The sequence below is a fragment of the Carcharodon carcharias genome, chromosome 6, assembly GCF_017639515.1.
Source record: "Carcharodon carcharias isolate sCarCar2 chromosome 6, sCarCar2.pri, whole genome shotgun sequence".
NCBI lineage: Eukaryota > Metazoa > Chordata > Chondrichthyes > Lamniformes > Lamnidae > Carcharodon > Carcharodon carcharias.
Window position 1 is genome coordinate 9489940 of NC_054472.1, and position 24327 is coordinate 9514266.

The 24327-nt window shown below is 41.8% G+C and overlaps 1 protein-coding gene across 2 annotated transcripts in view; it reads left to right on the forward strand.

Moving 5' to 3' along the window:
* znf407 (zinc finger protein 407) overlaps positions 1-24327 on the forward strand; it is a 427383-nt gene that overhangs the window by 26941 nt on the left and 376115 nt on the right. The window lies entirely within an intron of this gene.

Genomic DNA, 24327 nt, shown 5'->3' on the forward strand with positions numbered 1-24327 from the left:
CATGACTTCAAGAAGCTACTTACCCTTGGAATGAGATCACAATATAATTCTCTCTCCCTCTCACAACACTCATTTTTAAATTGATAGTTACTTTTAGCAGTCTTAGATCTCAGAGGCCCAGGATTAAGTGTTCATATGATTTGATGCTTATTGATAAGTTCGCTCAAGTGGTGAGCATGTTGCAATTCTTTATGCAATTGTCCAGTTGAGGCACGTTACCTATAACTGATGTGTCTATTACCTGAATTCCCTTGTAATTATGGTCCATAAGTCTTGTAAATGTGCTAAAGCTCACTAAAAGCATACCAAATCCGAAAGAGAGTCAAAGATGCATTATGTTCTAAGCCCAATAATTTAAAGTAATCAATGCAGGCTTCTTGGCACTTAATTTCCCTTGTGTTTTGATAGCTAATCATTCTTTATCCATTAAGTTTTTTCTATCATTTAAAATATAAAATATGTTTGCAGTGGATACACTTAAGATCAGGGAATGTCTACCAGGTTAAGTATTGCTGAATGCAGTTCACTTCTTCTGTTTGACCATTTGTGCTAATTCTATTCATGATCAAGTTAATGTGATAGCTAAAGTAATGTAACTACCTGTAAATGACACCGCAACCTTTTGTGTGTAGGAATTGCAGCATTGGTAACCACTCCCAGCACCAAGTATAGGACTTGCTGTTATAGCTTTTTGATAAGATGATCTGGATGGGGCAGAATAGTGAGAGAATAGAAAGCTGATGAATGATGCATAAATATGAACTATATTGACTTGTGCTTATGCAAAGCATCATATTATTAGGCAATACTACCAAAATGTGTTGTATGACAGTTATGCTTCAGATGCACTTGGCAAGTACGAGGAAAGATTTAGTGTTACTCTCCTGCTGTTTAGGCTTGGGCACTTTGACCTATTTCACAGAATTGCAGAATTGTCACAGCGCAGATGGAGGCCATTTGCCCCATTGTGTCTGCACTGGCTGTCTGAGCATTTCATTTACTGCCATTCTCCTGACTTCTCCCTGTAACCCTGCACATTGCTTCTTTTCAAATAATCATCTAATTCCCTCTCAAGTGCCTCAATTGAATCTGCCTCCACCACGCTCTCAGGCAGCGCATTCCAGATCTTAACCACTCGCTGTGTGAAAAAGTTTTTTCTCATATTATTTTTGCTTCTTGTACCAATTACCTTAAACCTGTGCCCTCTAGTTGTTGATCCTCCCACCTATTTACTTCAGAGCATTGTAGACTTATAGGGCTCTATTGGGTCACCTCTAAAATAATTAAATGGGACGGGTGAGTGTATAGTCCTGATGCTATGACCATCGTGATTTGAGCGATAGGATTGATGGACCAGCTGTTCTTTTCCTGGCAATCTGTTTTATATGTTTGTCTAAATCCTCCAGGATGGATGTACCTGAATGATAAGTGCAGTGACAGGGTGTCAGGAGGACTGGTACTTCTCCTAGGGATGTTGTACAGGCAGGTCCTAGGAGAACAAGCTTGGGAAGTCTGAGGAGATCCTCCATAAGGCACAGAAAGGATAGAAAGGACAGAAAAGAATTCTGAATTGTTACACTACTGCTGGATAAGCAAGCATCTCATATGTTTTCAGCATTGCTGGAAATACTGTGCAAGGGGTTTCCCTCCTAGGCTGTTATTTTGCAGTGCTCTATAAATGGATTCGGGATACTAGCGCTCCCAACTTCTCCACCTTCTGCAAGCTCTGGGATTCATTGTTCCTTGATGGAAATCTCCAACTTCTTGAAAGGGTGCAGTCCTTTTTATGAAGGTTTCCCGTCCTTTTTGTTTAATGCTATCCTTTGTTACCCGATTTTTCTTGTAAAAATTACAACAGAAGTGAGGTTTGTAATACACTGAAAAGTAACATTGAAGAAATCCACATTTTTTTAATTCTTGCAAGGGATATGAGTATATTTGGCAAGGCCAGCATTTGTTGCTCGTCCCTAATTGCCCAAGAGAAGATAGGGTGGTGGAATAGTGAAAGAGAACAGCTTCAAGATTTTTTTTTTCATTCATGGGATGTGAGCATTACCTCCTAGGCCAGCATTTGTTGTTCATCTGTAATTGCCCTTGAGAAGGTGATAGTGAGGGTCCTTCTTTAACCGCTGCAGTCCATGTGGTGTGGGTACATCCACAATGCTGATAAGGAGGGAGTTCCAGGATTTTAACCCAGCAACAGTGAAGGAACGGCGATATATTTCCAAGTCAGGATTGCGAGTGGCTTGGAGGGGAACTTCCAGATGGTGATGTTCCCATTTGTCTGCTTCCTTTGTCCTTCTTGACGGTAGCGGTCGTGGGTTTGGAAAGTGCTGTCTAAGGACCCTTGGTGAGTTCCTGCAGTGCGTTTTGTAGTTAATACACACTGCTGCTACTGTGCGTTGGTGGTGGAAGGAGTGAATGTTTGTGGATGGGGTGCCAATCAAGCGGGCTGCTTTGTCCTGGATGGTGTCAAGCTTCTTCAGTGTTTTTTTTTTTGTTGCTCTCATTCAGGCAAGAGGAGAGTATTACACCACACTCCTCATCTGTGCCTTGTAAGTGGTGGACAGGCTTTGGGGAGTCAGGAGATGAATTACTTGTCGCATTATTCCTAGCCTCTGACCTGCTCTTGTAGCCCAGGTATTTATATGGCTAGCCCAGTCAGTTTCTGGCCAATGGTAACCCCTCCCAGGGTGTTGATAGTGGGGGATTCAGTGATGGTAATGCCATTGAATGTCAAGGGGCGATGGTTAGATTCTCTCTTGTTGGAGATGGTCATTGCCTGGCACTTGTGTGGCATGAAAGTTATTTGCCACTTGTCAGCCCATTCAAAGAGACATTCAAACTTGGAAGCTTCAAGCAGTGGAAGTGCTTATGCTGTGAGAATGAATTGGTGGCAATGGAGGGTTAGGACTTGGCAACTGAAGGCATGGTCGCCAATGTTGGAGACACGAAAATGGGGGGGGATGCAAGAGGCCAGAATTGGAGAAGTGCAGAGATCCCAGAAGATTGTTGGTGCTGGTGGAAGTAATAGAGATAAGGGAAGAGTGAGGCCATGGAGGGATTTAAGAACAAGATGTGAATTTTAAAATCAAGTGTGCTGCTGGATTGGGAACTGATGTAGGTCAAGGAGCAGAGTGTTGGTGTACGAATGGGATTTGGGAATATGGGTGGCAGAGTTTTGGAGGAACTAATGTTCATGGAAGATGGGCATTGGAGTAAATAAATCTGGAGGCATTAAAAAGGATATCAGCGCATCCCAACTTAGGGGGAGAATTTTCTCCCTGTTGAGCGGGCTGGTGGGAAGCAGGCGTGGGCGGGCACAGAGCTGATGGCTGCTCACGATTGGCTGCGCGCCGCCATTTTATGTTGACCGTCCAATTAAGGCCTGCCCAACGTGACGCACACCCGGATGCACTCAGCGCGATTTGTGTGGGAGGGGGGAGGAGGGAGAGTGGGGGCCTGCGTTCTTTCGTGCACACGCGAAAGAGTGCAAAAATCTCCCTGAGGCATGGATCTGCTTCGGAGATTAATTTAATAATAAAACATTGGAAAAAATAAAAAATAAAATTGCTCAGGCATCTCCCCTAATATGACATTGTCACATGAGCTGGGACATGTTTATGAATTTTCACAAGACATTTTATTTAATTAATAAACACTTCATGAGATCTCATCTTGCCTGTGGATGAGGTTTCATGAAAAATGCGAAGGCCGCCTGGGCTCTTCGTCTGCCCCCCCCCAACCCCGCAAACCTTAAGGTTGGACGGGCAGCCCTGACAACCACTTTAATTAGTTAATTAATGGCCTTAGCAGCCCTTTGACAGTTCGGGGGGCGCACAGCTGACTCCGGTGTGTGTCCGCTGAACTGAAGATCGGAATGACGCACGGTGACTTCGGGACGCACGCCTGATGTGACTGCGCGTCATTTTACACATCGGTGTGCAGGGCCCGGCCCCACACGACGAAAAGAAGATTCTGCCCCCCCTGCCTTCTTGGTGATCTGCTCCAGTCTTGTGCCTGAGGTACGTCATCTTCAGTCAAGTGATTGTTTCCAGGAAAGTCAGGTACTCACTCCAGCTGTTCCTGGAATCTACACATGGGTCCCAAAAAGGTCCCGCTCAGGAAAATAGATGCTTTAGCCTTTCTTCATTCCTTCTGTCGGCAATATTTAAGATAAATTAAACCACTTCTGAAAATACACTGCAAAAATGATATACAAAAGCAGTTAAATACTCATCTGGAATATATCTTAAATTAATTGTTTCTAGTTCATTCCCAGTGTGCTGTGACTTAAGCAGGGTTCTCTTTGAATTTCAGTTCATTTCACCAATTCTACTTTTTTTCATGATAAGTTCCCCACTTATCCCAATGTGAAGTGGCTGGCCCCTGTTCACTCATTGCCTTCCAACATAATCAAGTCAAGAGCTTGGAGCAGAGGGAATCGGGAGCAATATGCAGTGTTCTGTGCATGGTGCATTGGTGCTCTAAAGAAATGCAGCATGTGTAGCTAATGTCGATCTAGAATCTTTAAAAAAAATAGACTTACAAAGATTATACCAGAACAGTGAGGTTATATCTATCAGGAAAGGATGAACAGGCTGGCTCTTTTTACTCTTGAAATGAAAAGGCTGGGAGTGGGGTGGCCCAGTTGAGGTCTTTAAGATCATGGGAGGTTTTGATAGAGTGACCTGGTGTGTTAACACTTGTAGGGAAAGAGCAAAACTAGATGCCATTAATGTCAGATAGTCACCAAGAAATCCAGTAGAGAATTCAGAAGAAACTTCCTGACCCAAAGAGTGGTAAGAATGTGGAACTCGCTACCACAGGGAATAATTGAGACGAATCGCATAGATGTATTTAAGGGAAAGCTGGATAAACACAAGGGAGAAAGGAATAGAAAGATGTGTTGATAGGAATAGAAGACAAGCGGTGGGAGGAGACTCGTATGGAACATAAACAGAGGAATGGACTGGTTGGGCTGATTGGCCTGTTTCTGTGTTGTAAACTCTACATAAACTCTATGTAAGAACAAAAATTTACTGTTAATATCTCTGCAATAAGAATATCTCTGCAAATTATGAAAGAGTGATATCTTCTGTTGTTATGATACCATGGTTGGTACGGTGGCCTTGGTAAAATTCACCTCGAAGCTTCTGGAAAGCTTCCCAGAAATGCGAAGAATGTAGGGGAAATTGAGTTATTGCTGTACTATCTGTAAAATACAGCTTTTTTCCAATGATCTAAAGCTTATTTTTTGATTGATTTGTACTTTGGCAGATTAATGGTTTTATTTGCTGCTACCCAGAAAAATATTTGCAGTCCTCAGCAGTCTATGCACATTTTAAATAGGCAAGTATCTGGCTGTCGTTCCAAATGATCATTTCTTCAATAGCTGCCAGGGAACACTCAGGGGAAGGTTCTCAGTTTAAATCTTACTTTCCATAGCCCTGTCAAAATACATGTTTGGTGGCACTGGATGCAAAGTTAGCTGTCTGTGTTATTACTGACCCAAACAAATAAATTGGGCTGCAGTTGGTGTTGCAATAATCTTACCCCTTATTGGAACCTTGTTCGGGGTAAATAACTGGGAATGCCTAAGAAGTTGAAGAGTGAAAAAGCAGTAGGGGCTTTGAGGAGTTGCTTTGCAGTGGGGGTGAGGAGGAGCAGGAGAAGAGTGCTGAGTGGAGTGACCCAGTAATTGGTACTGGGACCACAAAGCCTTCTCATTTACACGGGATTCAGACGCTCGAGGCAAATTGATCAATTTGAATATAAAACCCAATTATAGAGAGGCAGTTGATTCTGAGGCAGCTCAATAACAGCAAAGTGAGTTGAACGAAATATGTAAGTGGACAGAATAATGACAAATGAAACTTAATGAGGCCAAATGTTAAGTACCACAATTACCAGAATTAAAAATGGATAATGCAAGTGCTCTATGAGTGGTGTTGAGATAACTAAGAGTGAAATCTCTTTTGATTTGGGGTATTAGCCTTGATGCTCAACTTGTCTTACCGCTGGAGATAGCAATCAATGAAGCTCAATTAATGCTAACCTATTTAGCCAAAACAATGGGATACATGTCAAAGGCAATCATCCTCATAGCAGTTGTATATCAGTCAGGTGACACCTAGAGTGTCATGTCAGGCTTTATTCAGTGAGACACAAAGGAGCCCAAGGCAAGCTCAAAAAGCAGTTCAGGCAAAGGCAAAAGGCAAATTTTTGATCTACAAATGAGTCGAGCGTTATGGGGTGTCAGCTGGAAAGTGAAGTTGAGGCCACAATCCTATCAGCACTGACCTTATTTGAATGGCGGAGTAGGCACGAGGGGCCAAATGGCCTACCCCTGCTCCTATTTCTTATGCCTTATGCAAGAGTTCCTAATTATGAAGAAAGATTGGAGATACTTAGATTTCTTTTAAGGCTTGGATAGAGGGAATTGAAAGATGATCTTAAAGGGACATATAGAAACATGGAAAATAGGAGCAGGAGTAGGTCATTTGGCCCTCCAAGTCTGCCCCGCCATTCGATATGATCATGGCTGATCCTCTATTTCAAGCGATACTCCAGCTCTCTCCCCATACCCCTTGATATCTTTAGAGTCTAGCAATCTTAACTATTTCTTTCTTAAGTATATTCAGTGACTTGGCCTCCACAGCCCTCTATGGTAGAGAACTCCACTGGTTCACCACCCTCTGAGTGAAGAAATTTCTCCTCATCTCAGTCCTAATGGCCTACCCTATCTCCTGAGACTGTCATCCCTTGTTCTAGACTCCCCAGCCAGAGGAAACATCATCCCTGCATCCAGTCTGTCCTGCCCTGTCAGAATTTTATACACTTCAATGAGATCCCCTCTCATTCTTCTAATCTCCAATGAAATATAGGCCCAGTAGGCCCAATCTCTCCTCATACAACAATCTTGCCATCCCAGGAATCTGGTGAACCCTTGCTGCACTCCCTCTCTGGCAAGTATATCCTTTCTTAGGTAAGGAGACTAAAACTGCACACAATACTCCAGGTATGGTCTCACCAAGGGCCTGTACAGCTGCAGTGAGACATCCTTGCTCCTGTACGCAAATCCTCCTGCAATGAAGGTCAACATACCATTTGTTGCCTTAACTGCTTGCTGTACCTGCATGCCTGCTTTCAGCGATTGGTGTACAAGATCACCTAGGTCCCTTTGCATCAACATTTTCCAATCTATCACCATTTAAATAATACTCTGCCATTCTGTTTTTCCTACCGAAGTGGGTAACTTCACACTTATCCACATTATACTGCATCTGCCATGTATTTGCCCACTTACTCAACTTGTCTAAATCGCCTTGAAGCCTCTTAACAACCTCCTCATCACTTACATTCCCACCTATTTTTGTGCCATCAGGCAACTTGGAAATATTACATTTGGTTCCCTCATCTAAACCATTGATATATATTGTGAATATCTGGGGCCCAAGCACTGATTCCTGCGGTAACTCACTAGTCACTGCCTGCCGCTCCTAAAAAAGACCATTTATTCCTACTCTCTGTTTCCTGTCTGTTAACTAATTCTCACTCCATGTCAATATATGACCCCCAATCCCATGTTCTTTAATTTTGCGCACTAACCTCTTATGTGGGGCTTTATCAAAAGCTTTCTGAAAATCCAAATACACCACATCCATTGGTTCTCCCTTATCTATTCTACTAGTTACATCCTCAGAAAAACTCCAGTAGGTTTGTCAAACATGATTTCTCTTTCATAAATCCATGTTGACTTTGTCTAATCCTGTTGATATTTTCTAAGTATCCTGTTATCACATCCTTTATAATAGACTCTAGTATTTTCCCTACCACTGAGGTTAGGCTAACCGGTCTGTAATTTCCTGTTTTTTCCCTCCTTTATTAAATAGTGGGGTTAAATTTGCCGCCCTCCAAATCTGCCAGGACTGTACCAGAATCTACAGAATTTTGGAAGATGACAACCAACAGATCCGCTATTTCCATGGCCACCTCCTTTAGTACCTTAGGGTGTAGATTATTAGGCCCTGGGGAGTTGTTGGCTTTCAGTCCCATTAATTTCGAGTCTGATATGAATCTTCTTCAGAATTGCACGAAGAAGAGTCATATTGGACTGGAAAAGTTAACTCTGTTTCTCTCTCCACTGCCAGACGTGCTGAGATTTTCCAGCACTTTGTTTATTTCAGATCTCCATCATCTGCAGTATTTTGCTTTTATAACAGCAGTTATGGTGTCTGGCTATGATTTCCCAATTCCTTGATGATTGCCAAAAGGTTGGAGATAGGGAGAAAAAAGAACTTGTGTTTCTATAATGCCTTCCACAAGGACATCCCTAAGTACTTCACAGCCAATGAAGCGCTTTATTTAGAAGTTTTTACACTTCTGTAGTTTAGGAAACATGGCAGCCAATTTGTGCAATTAACTGGTTATTCCTCTTACTATTGGTTGTTGGATACTGCTAACATTTTTGCTGTCTTAACAATAGTCATTGAAATTCATTGTGGGGAAAAAACACTTTTTGAAAGACATTTTGACAATGCAATGAGGTAAATGCGAATATTGTTTAGTTGAAAGGAGAAAAATTGTAATAACAGGGCTCTTAGCTTCCCTGTGAAACCGTGTCCTTCATTAGTCTCTTAATTAGTTCAACGTTTTGAGGTGGAATATGAGATTATTTATGGATCAAAACATAAACCATAACTGAATGAAGAAATGTTCTTCAAAATATTATCTGTTCATTTATTTTCTGTTCGTTGCTTCAGTGACACTGAATATTTGGTTGGTGCTTATATAATGTTGTAAAACCAGATATTGGAATCCAGTTTTCAGGTTATATATAACTTTATGCGCCCTAAACCATCAGCAAGCCCAGAATGGGGAAAATCAGTGCAGTCCCTGTCCCTGTAGAGCCTTGTAAAATAAGAGGAAATCAATTAGATAATCGTGTACCTCTGAAACCATTTCTTTCAGGTGCTATCAGCAGTTCCTTTCTGCCTCCACCCATTGGTATTTGTAGCACTGTGAGCTGTTTCACTGCAATTTTCAGGAATATTGTCTTTGGAGGTGGGATTTGGGGAGGTGGTGGGGGGTGGTGTGAGAGCAGGGATGAGGTAGAATTGGTTAATATTTAACCTTATCAATACTGGTACCTGGGTTTGACTCCAGCCTGGACAGATGGGATGGAGGTTTCCTTGCTGCATAAAATGCCTGGTGTGTGAAGACAAATGGGCAGGTTCAATCTGATTCTTCACTGGTATGGGCAGAGAGGATTAAGAATTCTCAGGGTGGTCCTGGGAACCATGAAATGTTTGAGGCCATTCTGCAGCCTCCATAACCGCGTCCTGCCTGTATCATAACACAAAAATGTGGTAAAATGGATTAAGAAATAGGCTTATAGATTGTTTACAAACCACATTTCTAATAAAGCACACCATATCACAATATACTATGCTTGAAGCAAACTTAAATTGCATCACAGTGTTCTGCGCTTACATGAAACATGTTTGCATTATGCCCCTGGCAGAGGTCACATATCTGACTGGGACCCCCTGGACACAAGCTTCATAAATCTGTGTTAATCCAACCCTGGGTGTGAGCCTAAAGCACAGAACTGCTCTTTATTTGGGACCACCAGGCACTCAATTAATGATCTCATTCAGCAAGACGGCTGCAGGAATGGAAATATTATATTGGTGCAGTTATGGTGTTCTTGAGTGGAATTTAAGGCATACAGGGAACTACTACCCCAAGATATTGATGTGAGCTTGCAAAGGTTTGAGAACATTTTTCATTATACTGCTCTCATTGTTACGCTCGGGAATTAAAATGTGTCATAAATATAAGACAATCACTAATAAATCCTAATAAGGAATTCAGGAGAAACTAGTTTACTCAGAAAGTGGTGAGAATGCAGAACTCTTTACCACAAGGTATGGCTGAGGATGCATTTTTAAGGAGAATCTAGATAAGCACATGAGGGAGAAATAAATAGAAGGATATGCTAGGAGGTAGAGAGTTCTCCAGATTTCCACTACCCTTTGTGTGGAGGAGTGTTGAAGTACTCCCTAAATGGCTTAGTTCTAATCTTAAAATTGCTAGGGATATCCAGAACAAAGTGGCACAGTGAACAAATCTCCTCTTTATATACCCTATCAAATCTGTTCATCATTTTAAACATTTAAGTTATATCACCCATCATTTTTCTCAACCTAAGGGAGCGTCGGCCAAGTTTATATGATCTGTCTTTGTAATTTTATTCTTAAAACCCTGGCATAATTCTGGTGAAGCTGCACTGCATCTCCTGAATCACCAGCTCCCCCCGCCCACCGCCAAAACACACACACACACACACACACACACACACACACAAACGAATGCCCTGTGGATGGGCTCCTCTTGGGGTGAATCAAGGTCTTGATGGTCTCCACTGTTTCTGTTGGCACTGCATATCTGAGCTTTTTCCTTAATTTTGGGAAACTACATGTTTGACTTGTACCTCTTACTGGAACAACTGCGGATGTCATCACCCCAGTTCTCTAGCTAAGTAAACTCACCTGCCATTTTATGACTTTCACCCTTTTAATCTGATTTTATCCAGTAAACACAAGTTACCTTTTGAATTGTAAGTCTATGTGCCAACATCTAGTCGCTTACTAGGGTTTTTCCCCATTGAACTTGTATTTAAGATTCAGTTTCTAAAACTAAAAAGCTCTGGGGAAAAAAAATAACTATGACGTTAGACTTACGTAACACTACTCCCTGAAAACCAGGGAGTGCTTTGAAGAAGAACAGCTGTTATTATTTGTTTCCCTTTTAAGCTGTTATCCCCCATCCCCACCCAGCTGTTCGCCGCAGCTGGTCTCACTGGATTTGTGCATGAAGAGATCTAATTGATCACTAGATTAATTGCAGTAACATTTTCTGTGATGGAAATAAAATGTGGTTGGATGAACAGATTGAAGTGTACAAGGGAAGGACTGGGTTGGGGCTTAAGAGAGAATGTAAAAGGTTTGCTTGATGGGAAAACTAATGAAATTAGTTAATGGAACTGAAGTGACCTAGGTGATGGAGGTCACCAGAATTACAAATTTGAAACTTATCTTGTGTTTTTACTTCTTTGACAAAATTAGGGAAATGATCCATGTGTGACTTAGGCAAGATTTTTTTTTACAGATACCATCTCCTGCATCCCAGTCTTTGGCTTGTGTCACGAGATTCACAAGAACATTCTGGGTTGACTCACTGTCTGATTTTATTTATTATTTTCTTTACAAATTGTTCTTTTTTCCTTGATGTGTGTTTTTTTCATTGTTTGGCTCCCTTAGTGTTTGCCCAGACTCAATTCCCCACGGTGCGGTATTTTAGAGCCACTCTTTATTTGCTCACTATTGTTAAATACTTGCAACGTGAAGATATCAGAGAACCAATTCTCAGTCTTTAATCTTACATCACTGCTTATCTCTTTGAATTTGACATAACTTCAATTAAATGTTAGTGCTACATAAATATAATTCTTTGCCAGCACACACATGGACTTTCTACTTTGTTGGAGTTTAAAGTTTGATATTGATTGAATTGTTTGTAGAGCTGGTTACACTTTACAACCGACAGTACATCAAGAATTTTTCCTGTGTGCTTTACATATCTGTGCCATCACTATGACTGCCGTTTTCCACCTCTGTAACATCACTCGGCTTCACCCCACCTCAGCTCGTCTGCTGCTGAAACCCTCTTCCATGCCTTTGTCACTTCAAGACTCGACTACACCAACACACTTCTGGCTGGGCATTCATCTTCCATCCTCCATGAACTGAAACTCATCCAAAACTGTGCTACCCATAACTTAGTTCATACCAGACCCAGTTCACTGATACCTGCATTGGCTCCTGGTGACGCAATGCCTTGATTTAAAAAAAAAAACCCTCCTTGTTTTCAGATACATCAAAGACCTCACCCCTTCTTATCTCTGTTACCTCCTCCAGCTCCACAACCCTCCAAGGTATCAGTGCTCCTTCAATTCTGACCACTTGAGCAGACCCAGTTTTAATTGTTGCACCATTGGTGGCCGTGCCTTCGTCTGCCTGGGCCCTAAGCTCTGGAATTCACTCCCAAAACCTCTCTGCTTCTTTATATCCTGTAATTCCTTTAAATCAACTTCTTTGATCAAACCTTTAGTCATATTTTGAGAATGGTCCCATCAGATTGGATGTTGGCAAACATTACACCACTTTTCAAGAAAGGAGAGTGAAAGAAAACTGGGAACTACAGGCCAATTACCCTAACATCAATTGTTGGGAAAATGATGCAATCTATTATTCAGGAAGCCTTAACAATGCGCTTAAAAAGCATAGTATGATTAGAACAAGTCAACACGGTTTTGCTGAAAGGAAATTCATACCAGACCCAGTTCACTGATACCTGCATTGGCTCCTGGTGAAGCAATGCCTTGATTTAAATTTATTAGAGTTTATTGAGGATGTAATTAGGGGTAGGTAAAGGGGTACCAGTAGATGTAGTATATTTGGATTTCCATAAGGTACCGCACAAAAGGTCAATAGGCAAGATAAGGGCTCATGAAATTTGGGTAACATTTTAGGATTGGTAGATGATTGGTTAACAAATAGAAAGCAGAAAATGGGCATAAATGGAGAATTTTCATGTTAGCAGCAGTGAATAATGGAGTACTGCAAGGATCAGTGCTGGGGCCTCAGCTATTTATGATCTATATTAATGACTTAGATGAAGAAGCAAAGAGTAATGTATCTATGTTTGCTGCTGATATTAAGTTAAGTGGAAAGGTAAGCTGTGGGGTGGACTCAAAGAGGCTGCAAAGAGACATAGGCAAGTTATGTAAGTGGGCAACAAGATGGCAGATGGAGTATAATGTAGGCAAGTGTGAAATTATTCACTTTAGTCGTAAGCATAGAAAAACAGATTTTATTTTTAAAAGGTGTGTAAGTTGTAAGTGTTGACGTTCAAAGAGACTTTAGTGTGCTCGTACAAGGAATACAGAAAGTTTGCATGCAAGTGCAGAAAACAGTAAGGAAGGTAAATAGCATGTTGGCCTTTATTGCAAGGGAATTGGAGCACAGGAATAAAAAAAATCTTCGCTATAATTCTACAGGGTTTTGGTGAGACCACGTCTGGAGTAGTGTGTGCAGTTTTGGTCTCCAAATCTAAGAAAGAATATACGTGCATTGGAGGTGGTACAGCAAAGGTTCATTAAATTGGTTTCTGGGATGAAGGGGTTGTCCTATGATGAGAGGCTGCGTAAATTGGGCTTATATTCTCTGGAGTTTAGAAGAATGGGAGGCGATCTAATTGAAATCTACAACATTCTGAAGGGGCTTGATAGGGTGGATGCTGAGAATTTGTTTCTGCTAGTTGGGGAGCCTAAGACACAGAGGCACAGTCTCAGTATAAGGGGCTGATCATTTAGGACTGACTTGAGGAGAAATTACTTCACTCAAAGGGTAGTGAATCTTTGGAATTCTCTACTCTAGAGGGTTGTGGATGTTCCAAAATTGAATATATTTAAGGCTGTGATAGACAAATTTATAGTGTCTCAGGGGATCAAATACAAGGAGCAGGTGGGAAAGTGGAGTTGAAGACCAAGATCAGCCATGATTGTATTGAATGGTAGAGCAAGCTGGATAGGCCATATGGTCTACTCATGCTCCTATTTCTTACGTTCTTGTTTATCTCCTTGTTTGGCTTGGTGTCAGATTTTCTTTGATAACACTCTTGATAAGCACCTTGGTACATTTTATTACGTTAAAAGTGCTACATAAGTGCACGTTGTTGTTGTTGTAATTTATGTTCTGGTTAGACCTGGCTGCTGTGGATCTGGGTAAACTTGGTAGCTGCTTATGTTCATGTGAGCACCAAGATGTGGTCTGGCCGCACAATGACTATAACTCTGGCTCGGTAGCCTTCTCCCAGCTTAAGTATATGATCGATCTTGTATGCTCACGTCGTCCTCGGCAAAAACAAGGAGTCATCATTAGCACATTTTACCCATGGCATGAATCAGCCAGGGAGCCATCCGGCTAAGCACACTACATGAAATAATTTGTGCTTGGAATGACGTGAGGCAGAGCAAGAGCAAAGGCACGGGTCAGTAATGGCCCCACATGCAATGCAATGTCAGTCTAAATGTGAAATAAGTGTCATTTATTTATTTACCTATTTATTTTTGCTACTGCACCATTTTCACTTTTCTTGATTAACTATTTTGAATACTGAGTTTTGCTGACATTTTATGGAAAAGAATAAGTTTATCATTACTTACAGTGCACTTGACACTTGCCGGAATAAGAATATTGCATTTCATTAAAGGGTGCAAGAAGTGTAGAATACAACCGTAATATTCATTATTAACACAGTGCTATTCACTTATGCTTAAAAAAAACTCTTGTGTCTTTCTAAATTGAAAACACATAAAAGAAGTCTTAATTATTTGGGAAAAAAAAGGTCTTCATAAAAAATTTAGAAAGCTACCTCCAGGCCAGCAGGATATTTGCCAGCATTTTGTGTACTAAAATTGTGCTGTTGTCGCAAACCTGCAGTTTAAATGAACGGTGAAATAATTGATTAAACTATTAATTCAGGTTATCTCTCTTTTTCTCCCCACCCCACTGTAGATTATTAATCACTTTGCGTTGCTTTCCTGAACGTTTAGTCCATCCCGAATTAGGCCATCACTGTGCATGGACTCCCTGTGGGGGGTGGGGGGGGGGGGGGGTGGGGGGGCGGGGGGGTGTGTGTGTGTGTGTGTGTGTGTGTGTGTGTGTGTGTGTGTGTGTGTGTGTGTGTGTGTGTGTGTGTGTGTGTGTGTGTGGGTGGTGGTAGGGAGGGAGGAGGACTCTGTGTATTGATATCCTTGCACTAAAAGCAGGATATGCATTTTTATAGAGCCTTTCTTAACCTCAGGACATCCCAGAGCACTTTACAGCCAATAAAGTAGTTTGGCATGTAGTCACAGTTGCAATGTAGCAAACATAGCCAATTTGTGCACAGTAAGCTTCCATCAGCAGTAGTGTGATAATGCTCCCTCCAAATTTCAGTTTTGTACATGGCCTTCCATGCACAGTGCCTTTACATTTTTTGTATGGCTGTACATGTGTTGTATCTTACAGGGAACAACTTGTGAGCAGCCAGCAGGGTACCTTCCAAATTCTTGTGACGCCGTGCTTGCACACAGCTCAGCTGGAACATCACCTAAAAAGCCGTTCAGTGGTGTTGGCTGAGGGAATAAATATTTGCCAGAACACCGGGGATAACCCCTTTCCTCTTCTTTGAAATAACACCATGGGATCGTTTACGTCCATCCTAGAGGGCAAACAGGGCTTTAGTTTAATGCCTCGTCTGAAAGATGCACCTTCCGCAATGCAGTAATCCTTCAGTACTGCACCGGGATAGTCAGTCTTGGTTTTTGTGCTCATGTCTCTGGAATGGGAATTGAACCCATAACCTCCTGATTCAGAGGTGGGAATGGAAAGCCACCCCCCGCCTCCCCTGCAAGGCTGAAAATTCCATCTCTTGCCCCTAATATGGTGAGAGTGGTATCACCGACTTCTACCACCCCATCTCTTCTTGTACCTTCTTTTTAAGCACTTCACTTACTTTCATCCCTCAGCTGGCTCATGTGTATAGTGCTGTCCAATATCTCTGCCATCAACCGTTTGTGACTAATTGCAATTTTAATTCTTAAATAAAATATGACTAACAGACACTGTTTTGGACCTGTAATCTCAATGCGCATGTGCACTTTAAACTTTTTGTATCGTGTTGGTAAAACAACGAGGTGAAATACACGGTGTGCAAGTGGTTTTTTGAATGTTGAGTGTGCTTGTCTTCCTTGGCTCCTGGTTATTTGTTATCTACTATGAAACTTGGGAAGGTGGGTAACACCACAGATGCATCGGCATCGATGCACTCAGGTCAGCCAAACATAAAGTCCAAACAATGACAATTAGCTCCAACCAGGAACATTACAGGAAAAGGATAAAGCAGCATTAAAGTGCGTTCTGAATGGAAAGTGTGGGGGCAGTTGGGGTGGAGTGTGGGTGGGAATGGGGTCTGGATGGGGGCGGGGGTTTAATCTAGAGTAAGGGCTGGGGACAGATGGATGGAGAGTGGTAGGCGGGTCTAGATGGAGTAGGGCAGAGACTGGATAAGGGTTGGGTCTAGACAGAGAGCAGGGTAAAGCCTAGGCAGATTGTGGGGTAAATTCTGGGCTCCAGACAGAGATTGGGTCCAGATGGGGAGTGGGTTTGGGGGAAGCATCTGGGTGGAGGATAAGTCTTGACGGAGAGTGTGGAGAGAGTGTTGGTGGTGAGCTGGGGTGGATTGGTGTTTTTAAAATTGTGCGAGTCAACCCTTTCAACAGTCAGGAACCTCAGGCAATTAGGGATGGGAAATAGACACTGGCCTTGCCAGCAACACCCACATGCCATGGACGAATATATAAAAGGAAAAAAATAAAGCCAAAGTACCTCTCAGAACTGCTGGATCAAAGCCTAGAATCTGCACTAAGGTATATGGTGTCTGATAAGTTTATGCCAGATTACCAAAAGCAATATTTGATGGAAAGAGAGACTGCAAAGCTCACACTGGTGGCAGATATTGGTTATTTAAATATGCACATGTCAGTCACCTTGGTGTTCTGGCCATGTGCGATTCACCATTCTTGTGACCAATTCCTTCATCCAGCCCTTGTGAGGAGCTTTCATGAAATAATGTGTGTACTGAGGATGACCTCGTCCAACAGCATCCCCTCCCCTCCCCCTGCCAACCCCACCCTAGTTACTGGGTGACAGGCAGCTGTTTCCTATTTTTAGCATAAAACTGAGTAACCACTCGATCTTAGACCTCATACCTGTCGCAGGGCAAGCCCTCCTAATGCAGGTCCATGAAGTAGAACATCTGGACACATCCTGTAAGTATAAATTACTAAACTTGTGTTTTTTTTTGGCTTCTCCTCCTGCCCTGCCAGGATGACTAAAAGCAATGATAAGCATCTCAGCTCATCTTCTGCTCAAACCCTCCTTCATGCCTTTGTTACCTCCACACTTGACTATTCTATGGTACTCCTGGCTGGTCTCTCATATTCCACCCTCGTAAACTTGAGTCATCCAAAACTCTGCTACCGATATTTTGACTTGCAGCAAGTCGTGTTCCCCAATCCCCGCTGTGCTCGCTGACCTACATTGGCTCCTGGACAAGCAACATCTTGATCTTAAAATTCTCATCCTTGTGTCAAATCCCACCCTTTCTATCTCTGTAATCTCCTCCAACCCCACAAGCCTCTGAGATCTCTGTGATCATCTAATTTTGGCCTCTTGAGCATCTCCAGTTTCAATTGCTCCACCATTGGCGGCCATGCCTTCAGCTGCCTGGGCCCCAAGCCCTGGAATTCCCTCCTTATACCTCTCTGCCTCACTTTCCTCCTTTAAGACACACGTTAAAACCTACCTCTTTGACCAAGCTTTTGGTCGTCCAACTTGATATCTCTTTATTTGGTTCAGTGTCATATTTTGTTAATGCCTCTGTGAAGCGCCTTGCCACCCTTTATTATGTTAAAGGCGTTATGCAACTATGTCGTTGTTGTATATGAGTTTATAATCTCAGTGCAGTGCTGTTCAGGAAAGCAGATGCTGCAGTCATAACATAAGCATCCCGGTTATTTTGCCCTGCCAAATGATTCGGGTGTAATTAAGTAGCAGTGCCATTAAATATAAAAAAGTTGAAAATGCTGGAAAAACTCAGCAGGCCTGGCAGCATTTGTGGAGAGAGAAACAGAGTTAACGTTTCAGGTCGACAGCCTTTTCAACTGACGATTTCTGATTATAAAGCCACAACCTGAAATGTTAACTCTGTTTCTCTCTCCACAGATGCTGCCACCCCTGCTGAGTATCTCCAGCATTTTTTTGCTTTTATTTTGGATTTCCAGCATCTGCAGCACGTTGCATTTGGAGCTGTGTCATTTAACTTGTCACAGATTAGCTTTAGCATTCTGATGCAGTTTTTGTATTGAGATTTCTCATCATCCAATCCTTCCATTTCTAATTCTGAACATTCACTTGCATTGCCAGCAGCTTAGTGAATATGTGGAAAGTGTTGCGTTACAGAATTAATAATTCCACACCTAAGTGCCTCTTCAGTTAAAATGTTGAACGTTCAGCAGCTCTCAGAAGAAATAGTTTTGGATCATCTTACATTTTCCACGTTTCTTAATTGTGACATGGATACCTAATGCAGTATTTCTTTTGGGTTTATGACAAAATCAAATGTTTGAAAACTGTGTATTGTCATTAGCTGATGGCTCCATAATGATTTGAAGGAAAGAATCTGTAAATCCAGCTTTAAAATTGGAAGTGGAAAGGTTGCACTCTGGGCTGTTGGGGAGTGGGGGGAGGGGGTGTGGGGTGGGGGGGGGGGGGGGATGGTGGGGGTGGGTAGGAGGTGGTTGGATGACTAGTTTAATTGTATTTCGTTGAATAAATTGAATTAATAGTCCTTATTTGTTTAATAATCAATTAGTAAACATTAAGCTCACTTGACAACAGCTCAATGGAATGCCTGTACTGCCTTGGAACTATGACAGTCGTAATAACCTACTTTTCATCAAAATGTTTAGCACCATTTTGTTTTCTCAAATACAAGATAATTGGACATCTAAAAATCACTTAAAATTACTGAAACAATTGTGAGCATTTCTATCTGGGTAATTAGCATTGTCATTCCTAAAATGTAATTGTATGCTGTTTATTCTTATCTATAATTGGTTCTGTAAACACTTTCATATACAGTGGAATTGGTAGGCAATCAATGTAGGAGAGTAAAAATGTGTTGAGCTATCCATTACTTAAAGAAAAAATATCCCTTTTTTCATGGGAGTTGAGAATTATTTATAGTGCTTTGTATGAAACAGACACCTTTTCATAATGCTGCAAAAACCGTATATTTGTCTGATATAAAAAAGACTTGTGTGGATTTTTATTGATTTTTTTTGATGATCGTTTTCTTCTTGTAAATGCTGAATTAACCCTTTTGAATTTATGGAATTTTTGGGTGATGTAATTTGTGATTGACTGGTTTCAGCCTTTGTTCCAACAAAGAAATAATAAAAAAGAACTTGCATTCTTATAATGCCTTAAGCAACCTCAGGATGCCCCAAAGCACTTCACAATCAGTGAAGCACTTTGAAGTGTTGTGGTTGTTGTAATGTAGGAAACGCCACAGCCGGTGTGTGCACAGCAGGATTCTGTGATGAGCGGTGTACCGTAGGAATCAGTGCTGGGACCCTTGCTGTTTGTAGTGTACTTTAATGATTTAGATGCGAATAACGGAGGAAAGATCAGTAAGTTCGCAGAAGAAATAAAAATTGGTGATGTCGTAAATAATGAAGAGGAAAGCCTTAGATTACAGGACGATATAGATGGGCTGGTAAGATGGGCAGCACAGTGGCAAATGGAATTTAACCCTGAGAAGTGTGAGGTGATGCATTTTTGGGAGGACTAACATGACAAGGGAATACACAATGAATGGTAGGATCCTAGTAAGTACAGAGAATATGAGGGACCTTGGTGTACATGTCTATAGATCCCTGATGGCAACGGTACAGGTAGATAAGGTGGTTAAGAAGGCATATGGGATACTTGCCTTTGTTAGCCGAGGCCACAGAGACAGGCCCTTCGGCCCATCACGTTTGTGCTAGCCATCAAGCACCTATCTATTCTAATCCCATTTTCCAGCACTTGGCCCGTAGCCCTGTATGTTATGGCATTTCAAGTGCTCATCTAAATACTTCTTAAATGTTGTGAGGTTATGTTGGAGCTGTATAAAAAGCTATTTAGGCCACAGCCGGAGTACTGTGTGCATTTCTGGTCGCCACACTGTAGGAAGGATGTGACTGTATTGGAGAGGGTGCAGAGGAGATTCACCGGGATGTTGCCTGGGCTGTAGTTTTTCAGCTATGAAGAGAGACTGGATAGGCTCGGGTTGTTTTCCTCAGAGCAGAGAAGGCTGAGGGGGTACCTGATAGAGGTATAGAAAATTACGAGGGGCATAGATAGGGTAGATAGGAAGAAACCTTTCCCCTTAGCAGAGATGTCAATAACCAGGGGGCATAAATTGAAGGTAAGGGTCAGGAGGCTTAGAGGGGATTTGAGGATAATTTTTTTCACCCAGAGGGTGGTTGGAATCTGGAACACACTGCCTGAGGGGGTGGTAGAGGCAGAAACCCTCACAACATTTAAGAAGTATTTAGATGAGCACTTGAAATGCCATAGCATACAGGGCTATGGGCCAAGTGCTGGAAAATGGGATTAGAATAGATAGGTGCTTGATGGCTAGCACAGACATGATGGGCCGAAGGGCCTGTCTGTGCTGTATAACTCTATGGCTATGAACAACGTGATAATGACCAGATGATTTTATTTTAGGTGTTGGTTGAGGGATAAATATTGGCTAGGATACCAAGGATAACTCCTCTACTCCTCTTCGAAATAGTGCCAGGAGATCTATGATGTTCACCTAAGGGGCAAACGGCCTTGGTTTAATACCCCATCCAAAAGACGCCATCTCTGACAGTGCAGCCCTTCCTCAGTGCTGCACTGGAGTGTCAGCTTTGATTTTTGTGCTTGTGTCTTTGGAGTGGGACTTAAACCCAGGATCTTCTGACTCAGAGGGGAGAGTGCTACCAGCTAAGATACCAGCTGAGGTACTACACAACACAACAGAATAATTCTGTATCAGTAAAGCTAAATAACAACTTTTCAAACACACGCCCTGGGAGAAAGTGCTCGGTTGAGTTTTTATTATGTGCACGTGACAGCAACAACTTGCATCTATACAGCACCTTCAACATAGTAAAATGTACCAAGGCACGTCACAGGAACATTATCAAAGAAAATTTAATGCAGCCACATAAGGAGATACTACGGCAGATGATCCAGAACTTAGTCCAAGAGGTAGGTTTTAAGGAGCATCTTAAATGAGAGAGAAGTGGCGAGATTTGGGGAAGGAATTCCAGAGTTTCTGGCCTAGGCAGCTGAAGGCACAACTTTCAATGGTGGAGCAATTAAATATGGGGATGTGCAAGAGGCCAGAATTGGAGAATGGAGAAATCTTGGAGGTTGTAGGGCAGAAGGAAGTTCCAGAGATGGGGAGGGGTGAGGTCATGGTGAATTAATAATTAGCTAGAATTATTAAGTGTGTGCCATTAATTTAAAAAAAAAAGTTTCCCTAATTAATTAGATGCCAAGATTCAAATTCCCTTGGCATTTAGAATATGATCCCCTGGTACCTGTGGCACTCTGAGATTTACTTCATTTGGGGAATGCTAAAAATGCATGTAGCATTGATTTGAGATTAATTTCCTTACCAATTCTGTGCCTTCTATTCATTGTCCAAGTTTTTGCCTTCAATGTCTCCTTCCTCCTGCATTCCCTCTCTCTCATCCACAGTCATTGTTCCAGTTGTCTCTGATGTAATCCTCCCACCTGCTCCGATTTCCTTTATAAAGCAATGCTGCGTCCTCCTGCTCCTGATGCCGGAGGGAGATTCAGAGAAGAAAATTGGAAAATGGGATTTTCTTTGGCTTTCTTGACATCCTGTGACTGTTGCATTATCACTGTAGTTAGACCCATCCACTGAATTCTTCAAAATAAACTAATACATCCTTAATTGTGGTGACAAATTGAACACCAAGGAAGCCAGCTGAGATCTGCATCAGGCAAGTAGTTGTACAGGGTTATGGATGGAGACCACATCTCGAGTACTGTGTACAGTTTTGGTCTCCTTATTTAAGGAAAGATATAAATGCATTAGAAGCAGTTCTGAGATGGTTATTTTGACTGATACCTGGGATCACGAGGAAAGGTTGGACAGGCTGCGTCTCTTTTCATTGGATTGTAGAAGATTGGTCTTATTGAAACATATAGGATCCTGAGGGGACTTGACAGGATGGATGTTGAAAGGATATTTCCCTGTGTGGGAGAGACTAGAAGTAGGGGACATAGTTTAAAAATACGGGGTCTCCCATTTAAGAAGGAGATGTGAAGAAATTTTTTCTGAGTGTCGTGAATCTTTGGAACTCTATTCCCCAGAGCACAGTGGAGACAGGGCCAATGAATATTTTTAAGGCAGAGTTAGGCAGGGTCAATATTTTTAAGACAGATCTAGAAAGGTTCTTGACTAACAAGGGGGTCAAGAACCTTTAGGGGGTAGGCTGAATGTGGACTTGAGGACCACGATCAGATCAGCCATGATCTTATTGAATGGCGGAGAACGTTCGAGGGGCCAAATGGCCTACCTGCTCCTAATTCATATGTTTGTACGGAGTGATTGGGAGGAAGACAAAATATGTCTCATGCATTTCATATATCTTCAGGTGCTGATGGTTACCTAGATCTTGCAGTCTACTTCCAGTACCAACACTTGTATACAGGCAGTTAAAATCCCTCTGGTTAAAACTCGATAGAACTTTTGTTCTGTAGGTATGTTGTCCTCTTATTTTTTTCCTTGTGTTTCTTTCTTTTGTCTCTTTTTGATTTCCCTATGGCTTCTGCTATGGCAGCACCACTATTATAAAATAATCATCCTTGTTTTTAGATCCCTCCATAATCTCAGCCCTCTCCCTATTTCTCTAATCTTGTTAAATCTTACAACTTTCAAATCTCTATGCTCCAATTCTGGCCTCTTGCGCATCCCTGAGTTTCATCACTCCACCATGGTGGCCATGCTTTCACTTGGCAAGGTCCTAAACTCTGGAATTCCACCCATAAACCTCTTCACCTCTCTAGCTCTGTTTCCTCCTTTAAGCTTCTCCTTAAATCTTAAACATTTGACCAAGCTTTTGGTCACCTGTCCTAATGCCCCCTTATGTGGACCGGTGTCAAATTGTGTTTGATAATGCTCCTGTGAAGGACCTTGGGATGTTTTAATACATTAAAAACACTGTTTGAATGCAGGTTGTTGTGTGTCGATACTACATTATTTTTATCATTATCATTTATCATTACATAATTTGCAGTCCACCACTTTGGGGGGAAAAATATTCAACCAGCTGTCTCAAATTTTTGTTTAAGAGTTCATCAAGTTTCATAACTTTGCCTACTTGGCTGAGAGAAGAGTTTGGGTTCAATTTTATTAAGATATTGCTGTGAAATTTAAATTTGCTCCACAAGTGGATAACACTCAGCAGCACACAAAAATCTAGGATGTTGATTAGATCCATTAGCTTGAGTATCAGGCAGGGTAGTTAACAGAATTGTGTTTCTTGCATATCAAATTAGTTTGAGATAAAGAGGATGGTTCTCCAGCTCCTAGAGATATTCGCACCAGTAATGTTAAAATTGTTACCATTCAGTGAGCACAGCAAGGGACCTCGCTAAACAGGGTAGGTTCCTCCATCCGAGGTAGCAATGTAATGAGCCAATCCTTGGAACTGGGGGTGGTGCAAACGTTCATTTTGCTTCTCTGACTCCCTCTCTCTCCTGTATTTTTTTCCCTTGTTTCTTTCTATGGTTATCTCTCTCTCTCTCTTTCTTTCTCTTTTTCTCTCTCCAACCCCTTCAATCCCCCTTCTGCCTCCCTCCCAGGCTACGGTGAGCTTGACTTTGAAACCGTCATTGTGGTTGAGGAATCTTCGTTTCCCCACCCCAGCCATGGGAGAGCCGTGAGTTGTTCTAGGTCGAGGCACAAATGCATGTGTCCTGGAATAGGGAGGAAGGTGATGTGATGTCTAACTTCAGGACTGCTAGCCCAAAAAGCCCAAAAAAAATCACATGAAAGGTGATTTTCATGTTTCAAGAAATTGGAATGAAATAGATTCTACCTCACTGTAGAAAGCAGCATCCTGATCATTCATGTATTTCTTGTAAAATAACAAGTTTATTGGTTTACATTTAGCTGCATTTCAATGGAGTGTGCATCAGCTTGCTTTGCGGGAGATGGGAGAATTGTAGGTGATGACAAATGCTGGACCACAGAATCCAATCCAATGAAAGGTCTTAATATTAGAGGCCCTGCGACATGTTATTGTGTAACCAGGTGGTAAATGTACCCGGAGGTCATAGCTCTGCTTAAGGAAGTGACTGGCGATTTCAATTGGAGAGAATAGCTAATGAAAACTTCAAATTATTAATTTGTCCTAAATGATCAAAATATAAGCTTAGTTTTTTCAACCTTTGTATTTAAAAATGCTTTATTTTCAACTTGTATTTATGGCCTACATTTTGGGCTGGATTTTACACTACATCATCAGCAAGTTTGAAGGTAGGGGGTTGGTGGGGGCACATAAAATTCAGCTGGTGGCCT